Below are 14,149 nucleotides of genomic sequence, written 5' to 3'. Positions count from 1 at the left end.
GGACACACGCAAGTCTTGGAATGCTTCTGTGTGTACGAGATTTGTTTGAGGAACAAAGCCGGCTTTGCTTCCGTCTGGACGAGGCCTTAGTCTGTTGTGTTTGTCCAGTCGGTGTGGGTGCATTGCCTGTGTTATGTGTGGAAGTTCTTGCGTCAAGTTTTGTCACAGCCAAGTAGCCTTTGCCACAGCCAAGTCATCGCCATAGCCAAGTCATTGTCACAACTAACAAAGTTGTCCTCATCCCAGCTAAGAAGCCATAGCCCCAGCCAAGTCAAGTCAAGGCAAGTCAGGTCCTGTCACGTCACGCTCCATTCCAGTCATGGCGACCAGTCTCACGTTCCATAATGACAATATAAGCACTTGTTTTGTCCATATTTAAAATGGCATTTTGTCATACATTTTGTTAAGAAGTATGTGATGCTACTGTATATTCCCCCCACCCAAACCCCCAGTAGCGCTAAAGAAAAATGGTGGCACCCTCCATTATTTAAGTTACCCATCCCTGATTTGGATATTTTCTACCTTTGGTGCATTGATAAACTTTCCAGTTAAGTAATCCAGGACCAAATGTGATTCAAAAAACAATAAATGCTTTGGTCCAGACTTAAGTCATAAACTACAAGTGTGAATACAGCCTAAGTCATCTGGCATCGGCTCCAGTCGCTCGTGACCCTGAACAGGATGAACGGGTGGAAGCTTGGATGAAAGGATTTCTGATTTTCTGAATACACCGTATCTCATGTTGTCAGATGATCTGTTCATTCAAACTGTTGTTGGCTGTATATTCAAATAATGATTCTGCTTGTCTCTTGTGTTGTGTCGTTCACTTACGTTTTGTTAAAAAAGAGACGAACGATTCAATGAACAAATCTTTTGAACGGTTCTTTTTCATGAACTGATTCTAAAGATTCAGTTCACTTAAAAGAACTGTCATACCCATCGCTATCGCGCATCTTCAATGAGGCACTCGTGGACATGCATCCAGCGCTGCCACGTGGTCCAAACATGACGCCACACCAAGTATTACAAAACCAAGCTACGTTTACAGTCAGCGGATCAATGTTTCTACTGGGTCAGTGCTCCAGGCAAAGGACGATGATGGTGATAGGTGCGTGTGTGCTTGCGTGCGTGTGTGTGTGTGAGAGAGAGAGAGAATGACTATCTTTACGAGAGTTCTGCATGAGGGACATGACTCTTGACGTCAGAAAGTGCGTCTGTGATGCCGAGCAACCCCTCCCTCGAAGTGTCCATTCATTCTGCCTGTCAGTGCGTCGTGATGCTGGGCTCCGGGAACGTGAATCATCCGCAAAGACGTCCGAGATAGGATGACGTGGACAAGGGAGGCGATACAGAAGTGTGGATGTGAGCTGGCAGCAATGACGCAGAGTCCTGCTGAACCCTTGTATCGCCCTTGCATCCCCCTCCGAGCTTCATCATCAGCACAATTGTTAATTCCTGCTGAGCGTGCTTGTCATTCAGATCCGAAGCTCTGGGGAGTAAGGCTGCCTTCTGAAAACAGTGTAACGAGATAAGTAGGTAGCTTTATGGGTGTGATTAAAAGAGGACATTTATGATTGTATGGTATGTTTCTCAAACTGATTCCTAACTGAGACGCTCTGTCAGCACAGATACAATGCTCTCCCATCTCACTGACACAGACTGATGATGCCTCTCAAATATTGGATTTGTGACAGCTACTAATGGCATCATTAATAAATCATTGCAGCGTGTGCCAGGCACATCAGTGGAGGTCACCGAGTTTGCCCGCTCCTCCTCGTAGATATGGCCCACTGTCAGGACTCCGCCCTGCTCTTCTTGCACACTGCCACACTATCCCTGCAACTGCAGGCATTTGCAGTAACGGGAGGGAGCCAAGGAAGAATTAGGGTGGGGAGGAGCCCAGGGACTGCAAGGCCTGCTAACCCACTTCCATTCACCCAAGGCTATCACATGCATGCCTTGCTACTCTTGGTTATGTAAGGCTTAGATAAAACACAATATTATTAAACAGATTCCATAAAGACTACTTTAGATTCTTCAGTTATTGTAATTTGCATTCAGCTTTGGACAAGTAAATTAGCATATGATGGAGGAAATCTTTACAGACCACAGATTTACAACAATCCCAGAGGTCATCCAAAATAATCTAATCCTCTTGTCGCACAAAACCTCTGAGCGCCATCAGGCATGGCGCCACCCAAGTTTGCTGCATGCAACCTCAATGCAGTGAGCATTAAAGGGGGAAAACAGCTTTTTCTAGCGGATTTTGCTTATTTTGCTTTTTTCTGCTTTACAAATTCCTAAAGGAGCAGTCAAAAAGAGAAAAAGTATACATCACTAGTAAATTAACCTAAGCAGACTAATATTCACTCATAACTAGTATGAGGTAAACATATTCTTTGTGTGTGACCTTTTTTCAGTGATATTATCAAAGCTTAATTACTGTTTACAATCTTCATGTAACCACATAGTTTAAAAAAAATATAACATTTGACAACTCTTTTGACACTGGAATCTGTAATTTTTTTTCTCTCCTTGACACACAGGGCTGTTTTTCAGCGAACAATGCAAGTCTGGTGTAAAGCGCATCGTAATTCTGCATGGAGGTGGGTTAGACCAGGTGTTGGTAATTTTATAAATGCATAACAAAAAAAAAAGGTGAATTGCGCCAATGAGGGCAAAAACATGAAAACAAACAAACAAAACACTGTCAATCCAAGGGGCTCGTTCGTCTCGTTTACTTCAAATGTGCTTTAAAAAAAAATGATGAAAACTAACTGTGACTACATTTTTCATTTGTAAAATAAACGAAAAATAAATATACTCATATGTCCTTGTTTTTCCATCTTTGTCAATTAATTTCATACATGAGCTTTTGGGGTGTATTTATTTCATTATTACTATTTGGCCATACAGAAGAAGGAAGGTCGAACAGTCTTTTAGGAACTGTATTGCTAATAATTTTGATGATTACAGTATCTTATCTGCCTGCACCTCACATCGCATAGGTAAGTGATCCACCTTGCACCCATTTAGACACACCCACACCCAGCATGAGTGCGCATATATATATATATATATATGCGCACTCATGCTGTGCGCATATGCAGTGTACATATATATATATATATATATATATATATATATGTACACTGCTACACTGGAACTGTTTAGACATCATATGTGGAAGTGTTATGCCCCACAATTTCATTCTAAGTTATGCAAACTTGCATAGCGTTTTCTATATGATTTATGGGTGAGAAACCTGAGAGCGAGATTTCTCTTGCACAAGCGCTGCCATTTGTCATTTTGGCTTTTACTACACCGCAGTAACTTCTCCAGTGATTCTTAGACAGCTTTCTTGGAAAACTGCTCTGGACCACAACATTTTGCCCACAGCAAAATGCGAACGGTTGACCCTGCAATACATTTGATGATTATAAAGTAGTCTAGATAACAATGTGTCTACTAAAGAGGAGTTTAGTTTTCCTTTGTGTTTAAGGCAACTAATATAAGACAATGACATAAAACACTATTTTTCTTTAACAGTCAAACATACACATACACTGTTTAATGTATTTTTAAATGATTGAAATTGACAATTAATATTGCTTACAGTGGATCCAAATCTTAACTCGGAATTTCTTCTTGGAAAGTGAACATGCTTTATTGATTAATATGGGATGAAAATGAACCACTGTTTGCAGTACAACAGCTTACCCACACCACATCAGTTGCATATTATACATGCCATTTTCCGACTGACCGCGTAAATCTGATTCCAGTGGAGACTGAAGTCAGCAGAAAAACAGATGGATGCAGCAAAGTGGAGACAGTGGTGTATAATACTTCAGCGTCAAGTGTTTAAGTCTACACTTGAACTGTCCTTTCTGTGTTTGGCTATTTGAAGTACCACGTTTTGCTCTGACCGACCGATTGACCGTGATAATGAATGTCAAATGTGATCGGTTAAATAAACATTTCCATTTGCCATATAGGGTACATTGGTCAGCACTACTGATTCAGAAAGCCCAGGGCAGATTACTTTGACATGGCAACACCTAAAGGCCAAGAGAAACGCTAGGAAATAAAGAGAACAGTGTGTTGGGAATAAATCAATACAACTTCATCTAAGAAATATTACTGCTTTACCAAAGTACAGTATATAATGAAATAGGAAAGAAGAGGACAAATTCAGTGTGCAAGGTAAGAGAAAAAAGAGAGAGTGATCCATCGGAAATAGCAGCCCTGCAGGTCACCACAATGACCCTGGACCTCAAACCTTGGACCTCAACTGCCCACAGTTATGCTCATCTCCCCTCATAGGTCACTTGACTCATTTTCTTAATTTGGGTTTGAGGAAGATAATAAGGATTTAATTGTGCACTGACCTCTTTCTTCACAATCCAGTCCTTACACACGCGGACGGACGGACGGACCGACACACACACGGACACACACGTTTGTTTTACTATCTTTGTGGGGCCATCTCATTGACACAATGCATTTCCTAGCCCCTTCCCCTAAACCCAACCATCAAAAATTATTGCCTACCTTCATTCCTTACCCTAACCTCAACCATAACCTAATTCAAACCTAAAGTCTAAAACCAAGTCTTGTCCCTCAAAAAGCGGTCTAAACTTGTGGGGCCCAGCAAAATGGGCCCCCACAACTCTGTGAAATCCCGATATATTGGGCCCAATATGTAACAAAAACAAGACCACGCACACACACACTGACGAGTCTTGGTCCCAGGAGACCAGCGTAAGGAGAGGCAGAACTGAGCAGCTCTGGAATTCACTGATTATCTCCAGATTTCCCCCGAGGGCTGCTGGTACGAGAATCTCTTCCACGTTACTATTTTCAACCTGAGTAATACCTAATAGAGTGTAATTGTGGATGTTAAATTGCTCTGTTAAGAGGATCTATATTGTAGTTGAGTTCATTTCATTTTTTTATAGAGCTTCCTTTTCCTGCAGCGATGCACTCAGGTGGGGGTTTGAGGGTGGGTCACCACCACAAAACATTCCACAAACACGTTGCGCCGAATAAATAGAATAAAAAAAGCTATCCAGTATTTTGAAACGTAATAGTTACACTAAACCAGGGTAAACAACCTGTGGCTCAGCTGTGTGGCTCTCTGTGGTTTTGGAAAATAAATAATGAATATTCATTTATATTTAAATGAGTTTATTTATTTCTATGAAATATGAAACATTTTGTTTTTACAGTTACCAACTAAATTTGACATAACATTAAATAAGATTAACAATATTTACCTTTCTTGTCTCTGCTTTACCTACATGAATTGTATGTGCAAAAAGAAACTAAACATGTTGGAAGACTGGTTAGCACATCAACCTCACGGTCCAGAGGTTGTGGGTTCACATCTGCAGAAGATGCAGCACATAAGTACATAATGCTATCATCTGTATGAAAATGTTTCATTTGACAGATGTTATTCACATAAATAGCAAAAAAGAAGGACCTATCACAGAGCCCTATGGCACACCCTTTTGAACTGATATCACATCAGAGCAAACGTGCACTCCAAACGACTGCTATGAGAGTTGACAGAGAAAAGCAAGCAACTGCTTCTTCACACAGCTCAGACCAACGTAGTCAAATGTGTCAAAAGCGTTGGACAAGTGTTGCTTCTTGTCAAGTGCATGATGGATAGTTGGCCAGGACTATCACAGATCAGCACTGTAAAGTGGACACTTGGCTAATGGCTAATGCCACTGTTTGTTACTAAAAGTGGTGGCGGAGAATATTAACTTATTCACTGCCATTGACGGCTATAGACGTCAAAAATCCATTTGATCTATTTCTATTAGTTTAAGATTTTTTTCCACTTTTAACAAGAGTATGAAAACCTCGAAAAAAATGTTTATTGTACATTTAGAACAGATATCACATTTGCGATTAATTGTGAGTTAACTAGTGGAGTCATTTTAATCGCCTGACACCCCTAATTTTTAATAATCTTTTTATATATATAATAATAATAATCATCAAGTAATCATTTGGAGCCATTTTTTAAAATGTAAAACTGTCCAAATCCTCTGATTTCAGCATATCAACTTTGACTGATTTCTGTAGTCCTTCATGAAAAAAAAGATTATTAAAAATTAGGGGCACCAGGCGATTAAAAGTTTTTAATCTAATGATTTCACTAGTTAACGCACGATTATTCATAAATTTGATATCTGTTCTAAATGTACAATGAAAAAAAATCAAGGTTTTCATTCTCTTGTTAACAAAAGTGGAAAAAAAATTAAACTAATAGAAATAGTTCAAATGCATTTTTGACGTCTATAGCCGTCAATGGCAGTGAATGAGTTAAATGAATATTTGAGTAAATAAACAAATCAGTTTGTTGTTGCTAATTGCTGCTAATATGTAATTGTGTAATATCGCTTACTCTTATAATACAGCTAAAACTGTTGTTTTTTGAAGTTAGAACAAAATAACAGAATACACTGAACCAAATAAATTCCGGTATTACATCGCTCCAGCTACAATGTCCCTGAATATGAAGTATTCTTGCGTATAGGAAAACAACCACACGCATGTGCTTACGCCCATCCCTGCAGGCTGTCACTTTCCACAGCATGGCTTCCCCCATCATTCCTCTCCTCTCGTGTCGCTGCAAGCTGATTGGCTAGCGAATGGGTGAGGCTCACTGCAGAGGCAGAGCAAAAACAGCCATGTGAGGAGGGGGTGGGGCTGGCTTCCCCTGTTAAGCACTACTTACATGCACTCCAGCATACTGAGATACACGGGAAACCCCTTTACTCTTTTTCAACGACACTTTTGACAACCTTGTGCAATAAATACCACGGACCGAAAAAAGGCCTCGTTTTAACTGCGTGCTTGCCTTGTGACTGCTGCCAACATGAGATTCCGAGTGGTGCGTGTGTATTAATTGGGAGGTCTCAGGTTTTGCTCCGCATAGTGATGCTTTCATAGAGTAAGAGGAGCCGCACTGCCGCGCAGCTGTCGTGTGCACACGTTGGTCAGGTTTCAGCACAGATGAGGTATGAGTGCGCCGGTGTGGACGCTACGGTACCAAAAGTAGCTGGAGGGAGCCCCCAGTGGATTGATAGCAGATTATCAGGAGGACATCCCAGTTGTGTGTGCGTGTGTGTGTGTGTGTGTGTGTGTGTGTGTGTGTGTGATGGGTGATGTGAAGGTTACAGGGACGAAGGCATGTCAGCCTTTTTTTTTTTCCATCCGACCTCAGCCATTTAAGATGAGTCTAATGTAAAGGGGATGAAGGTGTTTGGTGCGTTAATCAAATAACAATGTTGAAGGTCACTCATTTGATTGCCACAGAGAAGATATGCTGACACTCAGCAGTGGATTCACTCGTCTGAAGGTCACATTCAAATATTTTCAAGGTCATTTGTCACACATTTTCAGCATCTATTTTCAGGGCTTGTACACATTTTGTAAGGTCAATTTCAAGGACCTTTCAATATGTTTTTTTTTCAATACTTTGCAGTAAATCACAATTACTTACATACTACTATTTAATCAATTTTTTGTTAGTTTTTTTTTTAGAGAAGTAAAGTATTTAATATGAGGGAGATTTTTGGCAAACAATACATTAAAAACACCCTGAGGGACCATGTTTATGCACTGGTCATTGGTTTGTAACATGAACACACATAAATAACCCATAAAAGTAATAACAATGACCCCCTGTATTCTCATTCAGCTATATTGCTTTGATAGTTAAACCTGTAAGTGGTTCTTTAGTGATATTTCTAGAACTTCACCTTTTTTATACAAACCTTTTCAGATCCACTTATCATGTTACCACATCTGAGATTTTGAAAGATTAGACCAATAGTATACTCTTTATACATTAAAGTGGATGTCAACCTTAAAAATGTCCATATATGTGACCTCACTAGTGTAAACATGACATTTGTGGAATAAGAGTTAAGCAAAATCCAGCTATTTTTATCCATCTCAGGGGGCGGCCATTTTGCCACTTGCTGTCGACTGAATCAGCAACATCAATGTTGCTCAAGCAAGCAACGACCAATCACAGCACACCTGTTTTCTGAAGCTGAGCTGTGATTGGTCGTTACCTGAAACCTGAGCAACTGTGATGTCATCTTTAGTCAAGTGAGATCACATATAACATATTAATGTAAAAACAAATTGGGTTGACTTTCCCTTTTAAACAGTGTTATAACAACTGAATACAAATTGATCATAAAGCCATATATAGTTACAGTACTCTGTATTCTAGTTCAGTATCCTATTTTATTCCCATGTTCATTCCTGTAAATCGGTTCAACTGTTCCCAACATGTGTAACCATACTTGGAAGTACAGCAGATTAAACAAAAATAGCTTCAAGACCCTTGAACTGCATTTTCCCTGAAAACATTTCAATCTAAACATCATTTTTCATCAATGTCAAGAACCCCGAGTCCCGACACACTTCATATTAGTACAGAAAATGGGCTGTTCCTATGATTATCAATACAATCAATGCACAAATCATGTGGCAACACAAGGCAATAAAATAAAATGTGACTCGTATTTATAACGGCTTGTTATGGTAAAAGCCAGCAATGATGAGAATTTGTGCAATTTGCTTTTCCCGCACTGAAGAGCCAGTTGTTGTGCAGTCTTGCTATTAATAACCGAATGAATGGAGGGAGCCGTCCTTATATGGAGAAGGAGGCCCCATGGAGTCTCAGAGTTATCTCATGCTCAATGGTCATGTATGACATCAGTGTCAGACTGACCCCTCCATTAAAAAGGCCCCAACAATCTGAGACCCCCCCAGTACCTCCTCCAGTCACTGCAAGCACGCAAGCAAACATGACTTGTAAAGGTCTCGGCGTCAGCAGCTCAGTCACAAGACAAGCACGGTGGTTGTTTGGCGGTAAGCGGGCCCTCCCTGCATGGTGCCGTGCACGGTGTCCAAAAGCCCGCGGCAGCCGCAAGCCGCAAACGCCACCAGCGTGAGGAAGGAGAAGGATGATGAGACCCGCGTGGATCACGTCCGCTGTCATTAGATCATGTTTGACATTTTGGGCCTGAAATCTTTGAGTCTACTTATAATGTAGTCAGTCTTTGTGCAACCAATTCAATTAGAAAAATGTTGGGCTGATTGGTCCTGCTCTATTTTTAGAAGTGCGTCTGTGATTTGCACGTGTGCACACGTGAGCGGGCGTGTATTTTTTATGGTTTCTACTGTAAGTGTCCTTTGTCTTCGGCTTTGCCAGAGGCGGATGGTAACAAACGTACACTCACTTGTCAGAGTAGTTTTAATGCGATATACTTTTTCCTTTTATTTGATTATTTTTGTCACGCAGGAATGCTACTTTTACGTTAAGAATGTATCTGTTATTGCTTGCATGATATGTTTGTTTTGGTTCATGGAAACTTTAAAAAAAACGGACGACCACCAATGCAATTACCGGAATCATCACTAATCGGGTCAGTATCAACTCCCATCGTTGCCAATGGTCTGATTGCCGATCGTGGGCGGAATCGGTGAGGTACATTACGTAATTTAGAATGTCGTGTCTGGAGTGTTAGCCTACCTCACATCAGTCACATCTCGCAGGTCGCAGCGCAAAATGGGGGCCCCCGCGGTCAAAGGATTACAAAGGACTACTTTTTTTTCTCAAGTAAAAGTTATCTTGATGAATTGAGAAGGAATTTTGGATACTTCATCCAGGCTGTTCATCCACTTCAATTCAAATGTATTTCACTCTTTAAAATAAAATAAATGAAAGGGGAGAGAAAGAAGTCAAATGCATACTCAAACTATTTACTCAACTTAATGCTTTACTATTGAGCTCTCTTATGTATCTGACTATAAGATTCATATAAGATTGATCCAATTGAAATAAAATCTCAAATATTTCCATAACAAATTCATTTTGTATTTATTCCACTCTGTGCATTGTCTTTGGCAACATATTTGAATAAATGGCATTAGTCTATATGTATTGCATGTCCTTTACTAGAACTCAACAGTGCCATAGTTATATATCTTTGGGCCCTATTAAGCTGTTTGAAACCGCAAACTACATCTTGACGATTTATGTACTGACTTTCATGCAAAGCTCTCTATCCCTATTTATTCTACTTGATATGATGATTACTTGTTCATTACATCACAGCATCTAGGTGCATCTGGTACCTTATTTTAGTTTAAAGCTTTAAGCTATAGTTATAACGACGGGTGGGTGAAACGTGATAAATACTTATTCATCTGATTATCTTGTAGTATTATAAACAAAAATCCCACCAGAAAGTACCTGACTCAAACACAAAATGCAAGAAAGTAAGTTTTTTGTTTTTCTCTTACTTGTGGGAATAGTGAGAGATTTCAACAAGTATGCAAACACACGCACGCACGCACGCACGCACAAACCTACACACATGCTGTCTTCAAGGTTACCTGATTATTGTATTAACATGCCGCTTGCAAGATTATCTCAGGCAATTATGTGCTTTCACATGTATGCTAACCCTCGTACACAAACAGATTATGATGGAAATTGCAAATGAACATCCATCATTTGTGTATAAACGTGTGTGCACTTGTGCGGTGAACATATTAGGACATGTCCTACGCACAGTGAATGCACATACAATATAGCATGTCCTATTTGCCCTTGGAAGACAAATATCCTCGTGTAAACTTTGCTCAGCGTTAATTGTGTTTGCCATGGATGAATAAATTGACTGCCTTTTTCTTAATCTGCTGACTCTCAATTACGCGGCTTTTAAATGCCTTTTTGTTTTTTTTATCCAATAGACTTTACTCTATTGTGTACAATATAGAGCCTGAATAAGGACAGAGGATAACGAGGACCATACCTCCTTAATATTCCCATTCCTCTAGGCGATATACAGTCTTCAATTAACCCAACATGCTTGTTAATGGAATGTGTGAGGAAACTGGAATGCACACTACACAAAAAGGTCAGAATCTAAATTCAAACATTATATTTATATATCATATAAAACACAATTATACAGTTCCTATTTCATTTTACATTAATCATGATTATTTTTGCATGCATTCCAATTATTGCAATTCAAACCATCCATCGCAGGAGGCCAATTAGTTTTGATTTAGAATTGAATATTTCAACCTCGAAAGTTTGTCAAACTTGAGAGTTATTCCACTTGAATGGTCCTTCTCTATATTCACAGAAACAGGAGCATAAACGTGATGACATGTCTGCCTGTCTTCACAAACAGAAAATCATATTTGTCACTTTGCTTTGCTTGTTCTTGTCTTCATAACATCAACTATAAATTGGTGCAGCGAAATAAAACGGAAGAAATCTTTTGTATCCATTGACCTGAACCTATCGCACGTTAAGCGGCTTTCAGAGACCATTGTCCTATTTAAATGTCAAATAAAATTTCAAATTAGTTATCATCAACCTCTTAAAATAATTTACTAAGTCTTTTTTTTTTGTCACTTAAATTATCTCATAATGCAAATTTTTTTTTTTTGTGCTTCCTAAAAAATAAAGACTAAGGCAATTATTTTAAGAAGGTGTCGTTATGAAATACATTCATGAAGTAAAAACACATTAAAATACAGTCCTCCTGGTCTCCAGTTCAGGATGCACCCAGCCTCTGGCTAAAATAATAAATGCTTTAATAATTATACATAATAATAAATAATAATCCTAACTTTAAATTTCATTGCAGTTTTTTTGAATAATGTGACCTGTACATTTATAATCAAACATCATGTCACATCGTTTAACAACATTGCACAAAGCACATAGTAAGTGTCTTGTAAAACCTTTGAGGCAGTGAAGAAAACTCAGGTTTGAGTTGCTGCTTGTCACAAGGCTGAAAAAGGACGATGTAACCAGACTTCCGGGCCAGCACGAGCGCATGCCTTGACATTTGGATCATTCGATATGCATAGCCATCATCTCACACAAAATACCTCTGTTAGCAAAAGGACTGGAAAGGCCCAAGGCTGAACGAAGCCTCTCCTAGGAATTTGAATAGTGCACAGTGCAATAGCAGGGCACACATGATTAGTACTTAACACTGTATAATGAATGTTCTTGAACAGCGCTCCCGTGTCAGACTGGGGCCTCCGTCACATGCCCTCAAGATTGAGCCTTTTAATGGACAACTTTGTTTTCTTCTCTGACTCATCAAGGAGTAGAATCAAAAATAGTGTTTACAGTCACAAGATGATGTTGTCCAGTTTGAAACTCAAACACATATACAGAACAAAGGACTTGAATATTGCATGTATAGACCAGTGAACATATAACATTCTGCTCTTGTTTGACCCCAACTGACTTTTGCTGCTTACATCATTAACCTATATGGACCTTTTGCACTTGACGTCACAGCCTTCATGGGAACGCCCCCTCCGGGACGCTGGACGGCAAAAGAGCCACTTGCCTGTATTGTAATCATTGAATCTCGTACAGTTACGTCCTTTATCTAATCGATTATCTTATAAAATTGTCATATCTTGCTGTGCGGTCGGTTGTACACACAGACAAAGGAGTAAACCAAATGTTGCTTTTTATCACATACCTGTTAATGAAGACAAAAGACGTCGATTGATAGCAGCAATCAACAGAAAGGCCCGGCAGCCCACAAAATATTCACGGATTTGCAGCGATCATTTTTTGCGAGGTTCGTAGATAAATGTTGTAATTAGTAGATAAATGTTCATACATTTTACTAGTAAACAAACACTCTAACAAAGATTGTAACAGAGGTGTCGAATTGCGTGTTTCAAATCACATTAACGAGCGAGATAGTTAGCGTCCACTCCAACTGCACGGACACACAGCTTAGTTTTAAAATGCACCTTCTTCAAAACTATGAAGTGCATTTGACTATTTAATAATGGGGGATTTCGTCTTTGTGCTTGGAGTTTTTCACTCTGGAGGCGGAGTCATATTCATGAAATTACCGCATAGCTTGCCACTACGATAGTCATTCGTTCCAAGCTAGTAAACATAGTAACATAACATCGTCACAGCGTTTCAACATAGAACCGACTATGTAAGAATAAGTCAGTTAGCATGATTAGCAAGTTTTACCTTTGCATTACAAGGTATATTGTCCCCCGGTGTGAGCGTAGCATCTCGTCCCAGAGACTCAGCCAGCGACAAGCTTTTGAATCAGCCCTGGTGTAAGGAGAAGTTACTAAATGTGTAACTTCGACTGTCAGGCGAACTTCGGTTGAAGTAATAGATTCCATGGCTCTATGGGCAATAATAACTTTTAATTTAAAAAATAACAGTTGCTTAGTCACTAAGTCGCTCCGGGTCATGTCAACAATTATTTCCTTCCGCCGTCCGTCATAGGGCAGTCACGTGATCACGTAACGTCGGTGCAAATGGTCAATACGGGGAAAATTATTTCAATGTCAAGAGATTATGCTTGACTTTTCTACTGTATATTCCAAAATACCCCATCAAAATCAATGGGCTAGCACGGCGTAGCATGAGACTGTTTGCCTCACAGTGGAGAGATGCTAAGGCCCTGTCTACACGTAGCCGGGTATTTTAAAAACGAATATTTCCCCCCTCCCTGTGTAGAAAAAAAAGTCTGTCCAGATTGCCTCGTTTGTTTAAAATAAAACACAGCCACAAGAATGCACACAAACGCAAAGTGCGTTTTTAAGCTCATTTACATGCATGCCAAGCCTCTAGGCGGCAGTAGTTAGACAAATACTGCTCGTTTCTTGATGTCACTTCCACATTATGTCACACAAGCACGGACTGTCAGCGCAAACGACTTTTCTTCTTTTTTTTAATAAACACACAAACTGCGTACATCATAAAGGAGTATAGAGGATAAGAAACAAAACAATACATTTAATATATTTTTTTTATTTAAAGCTTCACTTGTCTTTTAACAACTTTATTCATGCAATTTACAATAACAAAACACATTGTGGAAGCTTTTAGGACCTGGGGGGGGTCGTTGGGGTGTACCGTTCTAACACGTTCTCCTTCCACTAAACGTAAAAAGAAAACAACAACGACAAAACGTTTGGTGTCTGGAGCCACACAAACGAAGGCTTTAAGAAGCTAAAATCACCTGGCAGTGGATAAGCAGCACCCAGGCTTCGCTGAATCGCTGCAGCCAGCCCGAAGAGG

This window comes from Leptonotus elevatus, chromosome 2 (assembly GCF_054856555.1).
Source record: "Leptonotus elevatus isolate MCC_2025b chromosome 2, RoL_Lele_1.0, whole genome shotgun sequence".
Taxonomy (NCBI): domain Eukaryota; kingdom Metazoa; phylum Chordata; class Actinopteri; order Syngnathiformes; family Syngnathidae; genus Leptonotus; species Leptonotus elevatus.
The sequence above is the reverse complement of the archived record's forward strand: the minus strand, read 5'-3'. Positions refer to the sequence as shown.